General features: G+C 48.8%; 1 protein-coding gene across 2 annotated transcripts in view; it reads left to right on the plus strand.

Moving 5' to 3' along the window:
- LOC138265860 (collagen alpha-4(VI) chain-like) overlaps window positions 1-13986 on the plus strand; it is a 946529-nt gene that overhangs the window by 791276 nt on the left and 141267 nt on the right. The gene's annotated exons all lie outside the window — the stretch shown is intronic.

Here is a 13986-nt window from a genome sequence, read left to right on the forward strand (position 1 = left end):
AACAATTCCAGAGGCAGAGGTGGTTTTTCCAAATCATCCTCCACTGCCACAAAACCTTGACGTGCCCACCATTCCTCCTGATCACACTACAACTGTCGGGTAAGACTTCAGTAATTCTTTCTTGCATGGTGGAATATCACCACTGACTAGTGGGTTTTGGATATTATCTAACATTGGTATTGCCTGGAGCTCACTTCCACACCTCCAAACATTCCACTCCACACCCACAGACCATAAACAGCCCATCAGCAGCTGCTCAAAGTGGAAATCCAAGCTCTTCTTCAAAAAGAAATGGTAGAACCTGTGCCATTACACCAATAGGGTGCAGGGGTCTGTTCAATTTGCTTCTTTGGCCCCAAAAGGACAGGTCTTTCTGACCAGTTCTGGAGCCCAGACCCCTAAACAGATAAATTCTCTCAGAACACTTCCACATGGTCACTCTTCAAGATGTCATCCTTCTACTACAAGGCATCTTGCCACTTTGGACCTAAAGGACTCCTACATTCACATTCCAGTTCACCCACCCCATCTGCAGTACCTGTAATTAGTGTTAAATGGACAACACTTTCAGTTCAGAGTGCTTCCATTTGGGGTCACCACAGCCCCAAGGGTATTTGCCAAATGTCTAGCAGTAGTCGCAGCTCACTTACAAAGACAAAACATACACTTTTCCCCTTATCTGAGTGACTTATCAGGAGCACAATCTATCAGAAGTGTTTTCATCACAGTCAAACCACCATAAACCTACTTCATCAACTAGGTTTCACAAAATCAATGCAGTCAAATCTCACCTGCAACCCCTCCAGATACAGCTTTACCTGGAAGCCTTCCTCAAATCACATGGGGCTGTAGCCTACCAAGGTAAAGCAATCCTTCCAAACACTTATGCCCCAGATTCAGACTAACCAGTATATAACAGTGAGAATGGTAATGCATCTCCTAGGAATCATACATAGCCATAGTTCCTCATGCCAGACTTAATATGCACCTGGACAGTCAGCTGGAAGATCTAGTATTGATCAGCTAGTCAAGTTTGTCATTCTCTGCAATGGGTAAACTCCAGCAATCTTCTAAAGGAATGGCCTTTCCTGGACCCAGTCCCACAGAGAACCATAACAACGGATGCGTCACTTACTGGTTGAGGATCGCATTCGCAGGAGTTGACTGTTCAGGGACATTGGACACCCAGTCAAGATCAGCTCCATATCAGTCACCTAGAGCTGATAGCTGTTCATCTAGTACTGAAAGCATTCCATTGTTACCTCAACTGCAAAGTGGTTCTCATCAAAACAGACAACATGACTACCATGTATTATATGCAGAAACAGAGGCACCAGGTGACCTTAACTATCTCAAATAGCCCAGGCCATCGGCAGGTATGCTCTCAAACACAACATTCACATTTTGGGAGAGTACATACCAGGGTGGAAAATGACTTTGTGGATCTCCTCTGCAGGAGACCACAACAAGTCCACAAGTGGGAGCTAAACTCACAAGTTCGCAAACCATCCTTCTAACAATGGCATCACCCAGACATAGACCTATTCGCCACGACAGAAAATGCCAAATGCCCAAACTCCACCAACAGGTTCCCACACTCACAGTCCAGGGGAAACGCACCATTGATTAGATGGTCAGGGTTATTTACATATACTTTTCAACCTCTCCCACTGCTTCTGTTTGTGATTCACAAACTTCAGCAGATGTCCCTAACCCTCGTCTTGGTGGCTCCCACATGGGTCAGACAACCATGATTCACCACTCGCCTGGAACTCTCAGTAGTCCTCACAAAGTACTTCCCAATTGACAGAACCTTCTAACCCAAACCGGGGAGCAGTAAGGCATCCAAACCGCAGAACTCTCAATCTTGCAGTCTGGCTCCTGAGGTCTTAGAATTTAGATATTTAAATCTACCCCAGCAGTGTGTGGATATTCTTAAGGAAACAAGAAGAACCACTACCACAGCCTGTTATGCGTCAAAGTGATAACATTTCATTCACTACTGCCACACAAAATATATTGATCACTTAAAAACAAATTCTCAAAACATTGCCTGCTGCATACTACATTTACATACTTCTGGGTTAGATTTCACCTCCATAAGGCTTCACCTAGTGACAGTCACTGCATATCTGCAAAATAGATACCACACCTCTATATTCTGAATTCCTGTAAACAAAGCTTTTCTAGATTTCCTCATAGGAGTTATCCCGCCTATGGTCCCTCCAGCCCCAGCTTGGAATCTCAACATTGTGCTAACAAGGTTAATGGGTCCCTCATTTGAACCTCTTCACATATGTCCTCTTTAATTCCTATCTTGGAAAGTCACATTTCTCAGTCCTATCACTTTACTTAGATGTGTCAGTGAGCTTCACGCAATAACTTAAGCAGAACCATTCTTCCATCTACAGAAGGACAAAATGGTACTACGTACCAGCCCTACATTTCTACTTAGAGTGGTCTCTCATTTCCACTTAAATCAGTCTATTGAGTTACCAGTATTCTTGGCGGTAGGCAGGGTCATGATACCGCCGGTGGCATAATAGTGGCCTTAGAGTCTTATCTCCAGCCCAGCAGCTGCTACTGCCGTGGCGGTCGGAGTGGTGCATTGGCGGATTGGCTCCAGCCAACCTGCCAATGTCATAATGTGGCGGTAAGTACCACCAGCCTGTTGGCGGTACCACCGCCATATTATCTCCGACCGCCGGGGTCATAATCACCCCCATTACCTCCCATGCCTTAAAAAAACTGAATCTTACATTGTGTCATGTAGCTGTGGGGCACATGTAAAGTGCTCCAGTGCCCTAGGGCTATATAAAGCTGCACATAATAGGCCAAACATGTTCCACAACCACTTTGGGCTATACCAGGAAATAGAGATGACTTGGATCCAAAAGCAAGGAAGTATTACTTACAGAATCTCCTCTGTGCTACCAAAACTATAAGGAGAAGTCCTCACGTCTCTTGTCCGCACTTGAACCAGTCATGCCCACACGCCATTGTCCGACTCAAATCCTCTCTCTCACACCCCACAGACCTCTCGCCATCCCTACCCCTTCTGTGTATGTAATTCAGTTGCCCTTCCACTTCTTTTCCCAAGTCATTCCCCTCCGATCTCCATCCTCATTGGAAGGGATCATGGACTTACTGAATACTGCCCTGTTTCTTTTTAGCTAGGTTTGTGCTATATAAATCCCCCACATTCATAAATACACTTTAAACTGCATTCATACATAACCGTTACACCATTCCCAATACTTGAACTTTGTCTGGCTCAGCTGCAGACCTGGTCCATATTAGGAACTGAACAGTGAGGCTCAGAGTAAAAGCAAATCTAAGGGTTAGCCAAAAACTGCACCACATAAAGAAGTGTACATTATCTCTTTGTCCCCTCCTTCATTCCATCCTTCCTAATGAGGCCTGTCGACCTCCAATGGACCGGGATTCCACACTGTACCATATTGCAATAGGAAGACCTGGCCTGGGGAGCAAAGCCGATAGTCCTTGAAAAACACAAAATTACAGATTAGTTCCTTGCTCCTTCTGTGCTGTAGAACAGTGATTCCCAACCTTTTGACTTCTGTGGACCCCACTTTATCATTCTTGGAACACAGGGACCCCCATTGAATCATTATTGGGATCTGGGGACCCACTGAATCATTGCTGAAAGATGGGGACCTAATGTCTTAATATTATTTAATTTTCTAAGCAGTCACAGACCCCCTGAGGAGGCTTCGCGGACCCCAAGGGTCCCTGGACCTCAAGTTGGGAACCACTACTCTAGAAAGCCTTAAATGTAAAGCATGAAGATTCATTCAGCTTGTAGTAGGCTGAATTTGAAAAAAATAGGACATGTCTGGCCTTGGCCATGCATTCCTTCCACAGTAATAATGCAAGTTTCTTTTGTTGATGGGGTCTGCTGCAGGTTTACACACTGCTTCATCTAGCAACTCCAACCTTTGCAGTGCAAAAGAGATTCACTTGCCTCTCTTTATGTTGCTGTGCACTTGGCAGCAGAACTAAACCTACCTCTTTGCAGTCAACCCTTTTGGACCTGTTTAGCCTTCTAAAGAATGCCCTGGTCACACTCCAACCTAGCCATTGCCGTCTTTCTCCTGAAGCAGTAGGTTTTTTCTCCTACTTTTGGTGAGGGCCAACAATTTCCTTATTAAATTGAATGTTAGTTACAAGGAACACCATGGCCCTCATTACAACCCTCGCGGTCGGTGATAAAGCGGCGGTAATACCGCCAACAGGCCGGCGGAAACCAAAATGGAATTATGACCACGGCGGAAACCGCTCAGACCGGCAGCCTCTTTAAAACACCGACTGCCATGGTGGTATCAACAAGCACCACGGCAGTAACCGCCAACAGCCAGGCGGAAGACAATGTACCGCCCACACTATTACGACCGACCTATCCGCCACCTTTTCCGGGGCGGTACCAATGGCATCAAAAGCATGGCGGAAACACTACACAGAAGTCAAAGGACTCACCTGTGGAGACTCAGGGAACAACCACCACGACATGGAGCACGAGCTGCACATATTTCCTATGCTCGTCTACCTTTTTCTGCATTAGGAACATCAACGCCGGCGAAGATGACCACAGTGAATACTACTGCCTAGCACACAATGGAGGGGGGAGGAAAAAAGAGAGTGACACACACACGCAACAAACACCCTACACCATACACACAAGTAGATGCAGTAACATAACATTCACCCCGTACCCCTCAGGAATAATGCAAGGACAAAATGATTTGAAGAAAGTGAGTGTAATACGATAAAATACTATGAATAAGTGCATCAAAATACAAACAAAGATACATATTTATAAATGTAGGGACACTGCCCAGTCCTCAATGTCCGTGGGCCACAGGGCCACAACACATAGGCCAAGGCCCCACCTCACTCCTGCAACAACACAGAGAGAACCCTGCAGGGGCATTAGGTGGAAAATACACAGGCACCTCAGGGGGATGGGGATTGGGGGGCACCTCAGCCAGAAGATGGTACAACACCACTGGTCCTGGAGGGGGCTACATGCCCTGTGCAAGGGGAGTGCAAGGCCACAGTCTCTCAAGTGGGTGGTTTGCCCACTGCTTGGTCCTGGGGAGTGCAAGGCCACAGTCTTTCAAGAAGGTGGTTTGCCCACTGCTTGGTCCTGGGGAGTGCAAGGCCACAGTCTCTCAAGTGGGTGTCTACTTCCACTGGTTCTGGAGGGGGCATTGTGCCCAGTGGGCTTCATGCTGGGAAGGATGGGGTGAGTGGATGGCTTCTTCCACTGGTTCTGGAGGGGGCATTGTGCCCAGTGTGCTTCATCCTGGGAACGATGGGGTGAGTGGATGGCTTTTCCACTGGTTCTGGAGAGGGCATTGTGCCCAGTGAGCTTTATCCTGTGGAGGATGGGGTGAGTGGATGACTTCTCCACTTGTTCCGGAGGGGGCATAGTGTCCAGTGTGCTTCATCCTGGGAAGGATGGGGTGAGTGGATGGCTTCTACTGGTTCTGGAGGGGGCATTGTGCCCTGTGATGCAGATCTTGGGGAGTGCAAGGTCACAGTCTCTCACCTGGGTGTCAGAGCCACAGGATTTGCAGGGGCCAGGACGCACAACAGCCCATGGAGGCAGGACTACACACTGTCTGCCAGCGGTGGCGGCTGTTCAGTGGTGGCAGTGGCGGGGCTGGTGTCAGTGCTGGCATTGGTGGGGGGAGGTTCCAGCGCATCCCCTGCAGCCTCCGACAGCTGCCCACTGGGGCTGCTGCTGATGGCAGTGGTGCTGGTGGCGGGCTAGCAGTGGTGGGGGGAGGCTCCATCCCTTCCCTTGTAGCCTCGGACTGCTGAATGGTTGGTGGTGGGGGCTCCGAATGAGTCCCAACCCAAGACCTCCTGTCCTTCCTGCCTGCTGGTGCAGGCCCCTTTCTCTTCCTGTCAGCAGCCGGGGATTGCCCCTTGCCCTTCCCTCCTGCAGCTGGTGGTGCCTCCTTGCCCTTCCTAGACGCTGCTGATGGTGCCTCCTTGCCCTTCCCTGTTGCAGCTGGTGGTGCCTCCATGCCCTTCCCTGTCGCAGCTGGTGGTGCCTCCTTGCCCTTCCCTGTCGTAGCTGGTGGTGCCTCCTTGCCCTTCCTTAATGAACCTGGTGCAGGCACCCTTTCAGTGTTGCTTCCTGGTGCCCGGGATCCTCTCCCAGCTGCAGTAGCTGTTGACACTACTGTGGCCGTGGACTGGGTGGCTGAGGTGCTCACCGGAGTTCTGACCAACCTGGGCCAACGTGAAGGAGGGTGGGGGGGGGGAGGTGATGCAGGGAAGTGGTAGGGAATACCACAACTGTGAGGAGGAAAAGCTTCTTAGGGACATTGGGGTGGGAAGAGGGTGAAGGTTTGGGAGTGGAGGAAGAGGAAGTGGTTGTAGGAGGTGTCTGTCTGCTGTGTGCAGGTGCAGGTGCATGGGCTGGATGCTGTTGTGAGGTGGATGGCTGTTGGGTGTATGAGTGCTTATGTTTCTGTACTTTAGGAGGAGGGAGCACAGACACAGTGGGAGAGGACACAGGGGCGTGTGCATAGATGTGGGGGTGGTGACTGCCAGTGAGGGGCGTGTAGTGATAAGCGTGATGGTGGTAGTGGGTGAAGATGTAGTGCATGCAGGTGTGAGTGTAGATGCTACTGGGAAGGAGGTGGATGAGGAGGAGGAGGGGAACACAGTGGAGGCAGTGGATGTTGGTATGCCTGCTTCTGGATGGTGTTTGTGTGAGTGCCTGTGGGATGAAGTGTGTTGCTTGTGTTTGCCTGAACCACTCCTGTGTGTTGTCCTGGGCGCATGCTAGTTTGCCTGCGTGCTTGGGATAGGTCGGAGTTGAGAGGAATGGGATTGGGTAGAACAAGTTGGAGGGGGGAGGCTAGAAACAGGGGACAATGGCTGCCATCAGGGAGGAGGCCAGAGCCCGGATTGATCTCTGTTGGGCCACCATGCCAGAGTGAATGCCCTCCAGGAATGCATTTTTTTGTTGCAAATGGCCTGCCAGCCCTTGGATGGCATTCACAATGGTTGACTGCTCTACAGAGATGGATCGCAGGAGGTCAATAGGCTCCTCACTCAGGGCAGCAGGGTTAACTGGGCCAGGGCCTGAGGTGACTAGGGTGAAAGAGATGCCCACATCCTGGGTGAGCAGGCACAGCAAACATGCTGAGGGGCTGCTGGGAGGGCGGTGCTGGGACGGGGGTGGCGGCTATACCTGTAGTTGGGGTGGGCACAGAGGTGTCCGCCGCCACCAGGTACCTTCCATCGGAGGAGGTATCACTGTCCGAACTGTCCACCCCAGTCTCTGCCATGGTGCTCCCCTTGCCCTCCGTCCCACTGGTGTCCTCACCGTTGGCGGATTCGGCCTCCTGGGCCCTGTGGGATGCAGCTCTCCCCGTCGCCGGTGCCTCTGCTCCTCCGCCAGATGATGCTAATGCACATAAGGAGAGGGTAACAGAACAAAAAGGGGGAGGAGAGACAATGGATACCCTTGGTCAATGGCAGCAACAACACCACTGTTGGCGTACACGACACACACACACACACACAGGGAACAGCCCTACACACTAGGCAATGCACTAACAGTCACAGTGCTAGTCACCAGCCCATGGACAGGGATACCTAACGCCAATTGCAGCATACCTGAGACCCACAGACCCCTGCCCAGTAGTGGATGCCTACTACCTTGGTTGGAGGAGGTTTACATCAGACCCTACCCAACATGGGCTCTACCCTGCAATGCCCGATGTGGCCTAGGGTCACCCACGGGCCCACATCCCCCACCTGGAAGCCACCCCACCACGCGCAAGTAGTATATTGGGGCACTGTACTCACCCCCTTGTGGCTGCTGTGATGCCCCCAAGCGCCCATCCAGCTCCGGATAAGCCACCACCAGTATGCAGGCCATCAGGGGGGTCAGGGTTTGACGGACAGCCCTTCCTCGTTGGAAGGCCATTCCCAGCTGGGCCTCCGCCATCTTCCTTGCCCAGTGTCTCAGGTCCTCCCACCGTTTGCAACAGTGGGTGCTCTACCTGCTGTAGACCCCCAGGGTCCGCACGTCCTTGGTGATGGCACGCCATATATCCTTTTTATGATGGGCGCTGACCTGCAGAGAAATATACATAGGAAAAGGTGTCTATCAGACCGTCCTGCCTGTTACACTCATGGCCCACCTTAGCCCTCACATCCCCTTACGCACAGACATTGCCCACCATACATGCTGCACTCTGCCCAGGGCCCTTCACCAACCCCCCCCCCCCACAAACACACAAGGCACTTACACACACCACATCATGCATTCATGCCCCATGCATCGTGCTCACAGTGTACTCACCTGTTGGTCTGGAGGCCCATACAGCATTCGATACTGGGGTAGGACCCCATCCACCGGTTTCTCCAACTCCACAGCGGTGAAGGCAGGGGCCCTTTTGTAGGAGGCTGGCCTGGTTTGTAGTGAGTACCAAGGGGTACTTACACTCTGCACCAGGTCCAGGTGTCCCTTATTAGTGTAGAAGAGGTGTCTAGCAGCTTAGGCTGATAGAAAAGGTAGCTTAGCAGAGCAGCTTAGGCTGAACTAGGAGACGTGTGAAGCTCCTACTATACCACTGGTGTCATATGCACAATATCATAAGAAAACACAATACACAGATTTACTAAAAATAAAGATACTTTATTTTTATGACAATATGCCAAAGTATCTCAGTGAGTACCCTCAGTATGAGGATAGCAAATATACACAAAATATATGAACACAATACCAAAAATATGCAATAATAGCAATAGAAAACAGTGCAAGCAATGTATAGTCACAATAGATTGCAATGGGAGCACATAGGTATAGGGGCAACACAAACCATATACTCTAGAAGTGGAATGCGAACCACGAATGGACCCCAAACCTATGTGAGCTTGTAGAGGGTCGCTGGGACGGTAAGAAAACAGTGAGGGTTAGAAAAATAGCCCACCCCAAGATCCTGAAAAGTGGGTGCAAAGTGCACCTAAGTTCCCCAGAGAGCACATAAGTCGTGATAGGGGAATTCTGCAAGGAAGACCAACACCAGCAATGCAACAACAATGGATTTCCGGACGAGAGTACCTGTGGAACAAGGGGACCAAGTCCAAGAGTCACGATCAAGTCGGGAGTGGGCAGATGCCCAGGAAATGCCAGCTGTGGGTGCAAAAAAGCTGCCACCGAATGGTAGAAGCTGTGGATTCTGCAAGAACGAAGAGGACTAGGAACTTCCCCTTTGGAGGATGGATGTCCCACGTCGTGAAGAAGCTTGCAGAGGTGTTTCCGTGCAGAAAGACCGCAAACAAGCCTTGCTAGCTGCAAGGGTCGCAGTTAGGGTTTTTGGATGCTGCTGTGGCACAGGAGGGACCAAGATGTCGCCAATTGCGTGAGGAGACAGAGGGGGCGTCCAGCAAGACAAAGAGCCCACTCAGAAGCAAGCAGCATCCGCAGAAGTGCCAGAACAGGCACTACGAAGTGGAGTGAACCGGAGCTCACCCGAAGTCACAAAAGAAGGTCCCACGACGCCGGAGGACAACTCAGGAGGTTGTGCACTGCAGGTTAGAGTGTCGGGGACCCAGGCTTGGCTGTGCACAAAGGAAATCCTGGAAGAGTGCACAGGAGCCGGAGCAGCTGCAAATCACGCGGTATCCAGCAATGCAGTCTAGCGTGATGGCATGCAGGTAGTGGGCGTGATAGTAATAAGAGATTTGACTTACCAGAGTCCAGTCCTCCTCCTACTCCAGCCAGGCCCTCAGGATGAATAATTGCCAAGATTTGCTCCTCCCATGTTGTTAGTTGTGGGGAGGAGGTGGGGGTCCACCACCAGTCCTCTGTACAGCTATTTGTTGACTTGCTGCCACGGAACGCACCTTCCCCCGTAGGTCGCTCCACCTCTTCCTGATGTCATCCCTTGTTCTTGGGTGCTATCCCACGGCGTTGACCCTGTCCATGATTCTCTGCCATAGCGCCATCTTCCTAGCAATGGATGTCTGCTTCACCTGTGATCCGAATAGCTGTGGCTCTACCCGGATGCTTTCCTCCACCATGACCCTTAGCTCCTCCTCTGAGAACCTGGGGTGTCTTTGTGGTGCCATGGGTGTAGTGTGAGTGGTGTGGGTGAGGGTGTGTGGGGTGATGTGTTGGGGTGTGTGATGTAAGATGTGTGGATTGTGTATAGGTGATAGTGGTGTCTGTCTATGGTCCTGTCTGTGGTCTTGCTATCTCTCTGGTGGCACTTGTTTGTAGTCATAAAGGGTTGTGGGTAATGTGGGTGTGTGTTTTATAGTGGTGTGGGTGTGGTGTGTGTATGAGTGTCAGGTGTGTGTTATTCAAATTGTCCAATGTAGTGTTGTTTTGTATGTGTGTGTGTATTTTGAGCGCAGCGGTTTGTACCGCCAATGGTTTAGCGCAATTGAATGTCTGCTGTGGTGATTCGTGGGTCATAATGTTGTGGGTGTCGTTTTGTTGGCGTAACGGTGTGGGTTTTGGTACCGCCAGTTTATCTCTGACCTTTGGTCTGGCGGACTTGTGTGTGTGGCTGTATAGTGATGGATTGCTGTGTTTGTCATAATATGGGTAGCGGTAATCCGCTGCGGCGGCAGTATGTTGGCGACGGTCAGCATGGCAGTAAGCAGTACTTACTGCCAATGTCATAATGAGGTCCTATATGTCGAAGTGCCACTCGCTGTAAACAGATAAGCATGACTTTTGTGAAAAGTAGTCTTTTACCATGTACTCTGATCCTGTCTGGCCTTGTTCCTCTGTGGACAAAATGGCTGCCAAACCTCATTGTTGTTTCCTTGTTTTACATGACACAGTTAACAGAAGTCATACCTTCTGGGTTTAATGTGCAATTGTGCATGGGCTTTACACATAGTGGTCAAAGACTAAACTGAAGGCTGTTGCATTAATGGACATAATCACTCTTCCTGTGTACCTGTGTACCTTGCTTTTTGGTCAAGTAACAAGTAGCAGGCACTGTTTTGATTGTACCTGAGTATTGATAACCCAAGTGTTCTGCTAAGAGGCACACATTCATATAACTAGAGTGCTTTTTGCTCACCTTCTGTCCAGAGCCCAGAATGATTGCATTTTTTTTGTTGCAATTTTATATAGCGCAAACTCCACCCAAAGGTATTGGAACACTTTACATGAGCACCAGTTATGGTACACAAGGGCACAATCATTTTTGGTAGGCACAAGAAGATTACGTGATTTGGCCAGAGTGTCAGGATGTTGAGTAGACACACTTTTGAACCTTGTTCCCCTGCTCCAAAGTTGACAGCTCTGATTGTTACACCACATAATCAATCAGATGTAAGCACAGTGCTTAACTTGTGCCGGAAGTTGTAGGTGAGGCCCGTGTGCTCTCATTTTTCGGGACAGACACGTATTTTTCCTCTAAAGATTTTGACCCAAAAGAAGAGAGAAATACAGAAGAGGGGGGAAGAAGGAGGAAGAAAACGATGGAAAACAGTGACAGAGAGAGAAAACACTGATGAAATGCAAACTACAAGAGTTTGATAAAGAGGCAAGGAGTGCCTGGTGCTGGATGAAAGAGGCGTGAGTTGGAATCAAAATTACAATCCTTATTTCTCTGAACCCCAATCGTCTGTAGCGCAGGACAGTGGCTGCTGAGCAAAACTTTTGTTGTTATTGTTTTACTAATTAAGCAATGTAAGCCCCCATGAAGCCAATAAAATTGTTGGTACAACCCTGTACCTCTTTTCAGGTGTGTTCCTGACACATAACAGTACTTGAAGTGTCATTGAAATGCACTGGACTGAAGAGATAATTTGGAGTGTCCCAGCAGGAAATTGTCTTTTTTTTAGAATTAGTTTAGAATCCTGCAATCAGGTATCAAAGAAACCAGTAACTTTCCATCTGAGATGATGGGGGAGGGAGTTGTGGGTGTGGCAAGCAACAGTTGTGGAGGAATTGGGGTAAGGGGCAAGCAACCACAGGGGGAGGGTGCAGGGTCAGAGTCAAGCAAAACTGCCTAATGTGGGAGGGTGTAGATGACAGATATGAAAGCAAAGCAACACCAGTGCAATGCAGGAAGGGGTGGGAGGGAACGAGGCAAGCAATAACGGATTGTGGGAAGGGTGGGAAAGGCAGGGCATGCAACAATACATTGTGGAAGGGAATGGGAGGGACAGGGCAAGCAACAACAATGGCATGTGGTGGGGTAGGAGGGATGGAGCAAGCGACAATGGAATGCAGGAGGGAGTGGGTCAGACAGAGACACGCAACAACAGAATGCAGGATGCTACAGGTGTGTATTGAAGAGACGGACAGAAAATACATGCATTCTTATTGTGTGCTGCAACTAACATTTTAAGAAAGCACCGAGGTGGTGAAAGGACATGGGTGCCAGAGGATGCAGTACTTGGTCAGTGCTTTGGGGAAGGGACAAACACACTAAGAAGTGAAGCTGGCAGGGGCTGACTAATGTGATGATACAAAGAAGTGAGAGTTACGATGAAGCCAAGCAATGGTAATAAATAGGCGGGATCTAAGCCCCCTATGTCTTACAAGGGACAGTGCTAGTGCTGTCTGAGGCGGGACCTTTTTCACTTTTTACTGACAATAGTAAAGAAATCATGCTGCTTTATGATTGTGATGGAGGTAAGGTGTTAATATTACTGCTCAGATAAAAGCAAATCATCCGATTTAACAACTATTATGACTGGACATGAAGCTACTGCCTATAAAAGAAAGTATTACTTTTTATTATAACAAACTTTATTGCAATTTTCAGTGAAGAAATCAAAGCAGTCATTGATCTTTACCGTTAGCAGAAAAATGCTGGTCTCCAATAAGCAATGACATTAATTTACAGTGTAAGTCTGACATTGCCATACTCTTTCCCTGCCTCATACATCTGCCTCTCAAGCGGACCACATTGCAATACCTATATCGTTTTTCCAAGCTTCCTAAATCTTTTGGTGCTTTTGAGGGCAGCCCTGTACTATATATATTGGGAGTTCATATGTCTTATTGTGGTCTAGCCCGTGATCAGCCCATACCTCCAGGTCATGTTGTGAACTCACATTTTGCCATTCATGTGTGTTGTATCTTTTGATGACTATCATATCAATGTGTATGAGAGCCTCTGTGTGTCTGTTTGCATCTATGTCAAGTAGGATATTGAGAGGGTCATCTTATATGTAAATTCTATAAGTCTCCCCAATGCCAGTGATAACCTGATTACAACTCCGCACCTAAAGGTCTGTATCACCAAACAAAGGCAGGTAATGTGGATAAAGTCACATTCTGAGACTTTGCATTTGAACCATTTTAGGGAAAAATCATTTCTGAAGGTTCAGAACCCTTTACGTGTCAGACAAGTGTGGTGGATATATTTGAATCGAATCAGTGTGAGTTGGGCCTTCATTTTTGCTTCTGTCAGGGCCATTAGGACATCATACCATTTCTCCTCCCTGTGTGGGCCAATATCTGACTTCCACGTTTCTCACAGTGCACGTTCATACCTGGAGTGTTGGTAACGAGTGAGCGGTATAGTCGATATATGCTGTGTCTTACAGATCTCACCCATAAGCAGCTTTGCTTCAAGTAGATTAAATTTAGACACAGCATGACTTTAAATATGCGAAAAGGGCACAGTGGAGCTCGAAAGACATGCAGAACAGATATATAGATCAAACTAGCGACCTCTGTTTTGAGTTACTACATCTCGTAGTTTAATGATGTCAATAACATCACACCATTTGAAGCCCCAGAGAGAGCGTACATTGCTCAGCAGTGAGCTGCCTTTAGCAAAGTGCAAGATATCAGTACCAGCCGATAATCCTCAGGCTGCTTCTTCAATTTGTGGTTGCAGTAGATGGAACTGGTGAGAGATCAGGGGACCTCTTCTTCATGTAAGCGGTGTAGTGGATTTGCAGCCACCTCTCCACTGAATTTATAGGATCTGGTTCGAAGCAGCACATCAC

The sequence above is a fragment of the Pleurodeles waltl genome, chromosome 11, assembly GCF_031143425.1.
Source record: "Pleurodeles waltl isolate 20211129_DDA chromosome 11, aPleWal1.hap1.20221129, whole genome shotgun sequence".
Classification (NCBI taxonomy): Eukaryota; Metazoa; Chordata; class Amphibia; order Caudata; family Salamandridae; genus Pleurodeles; species Pleurodeles waltl.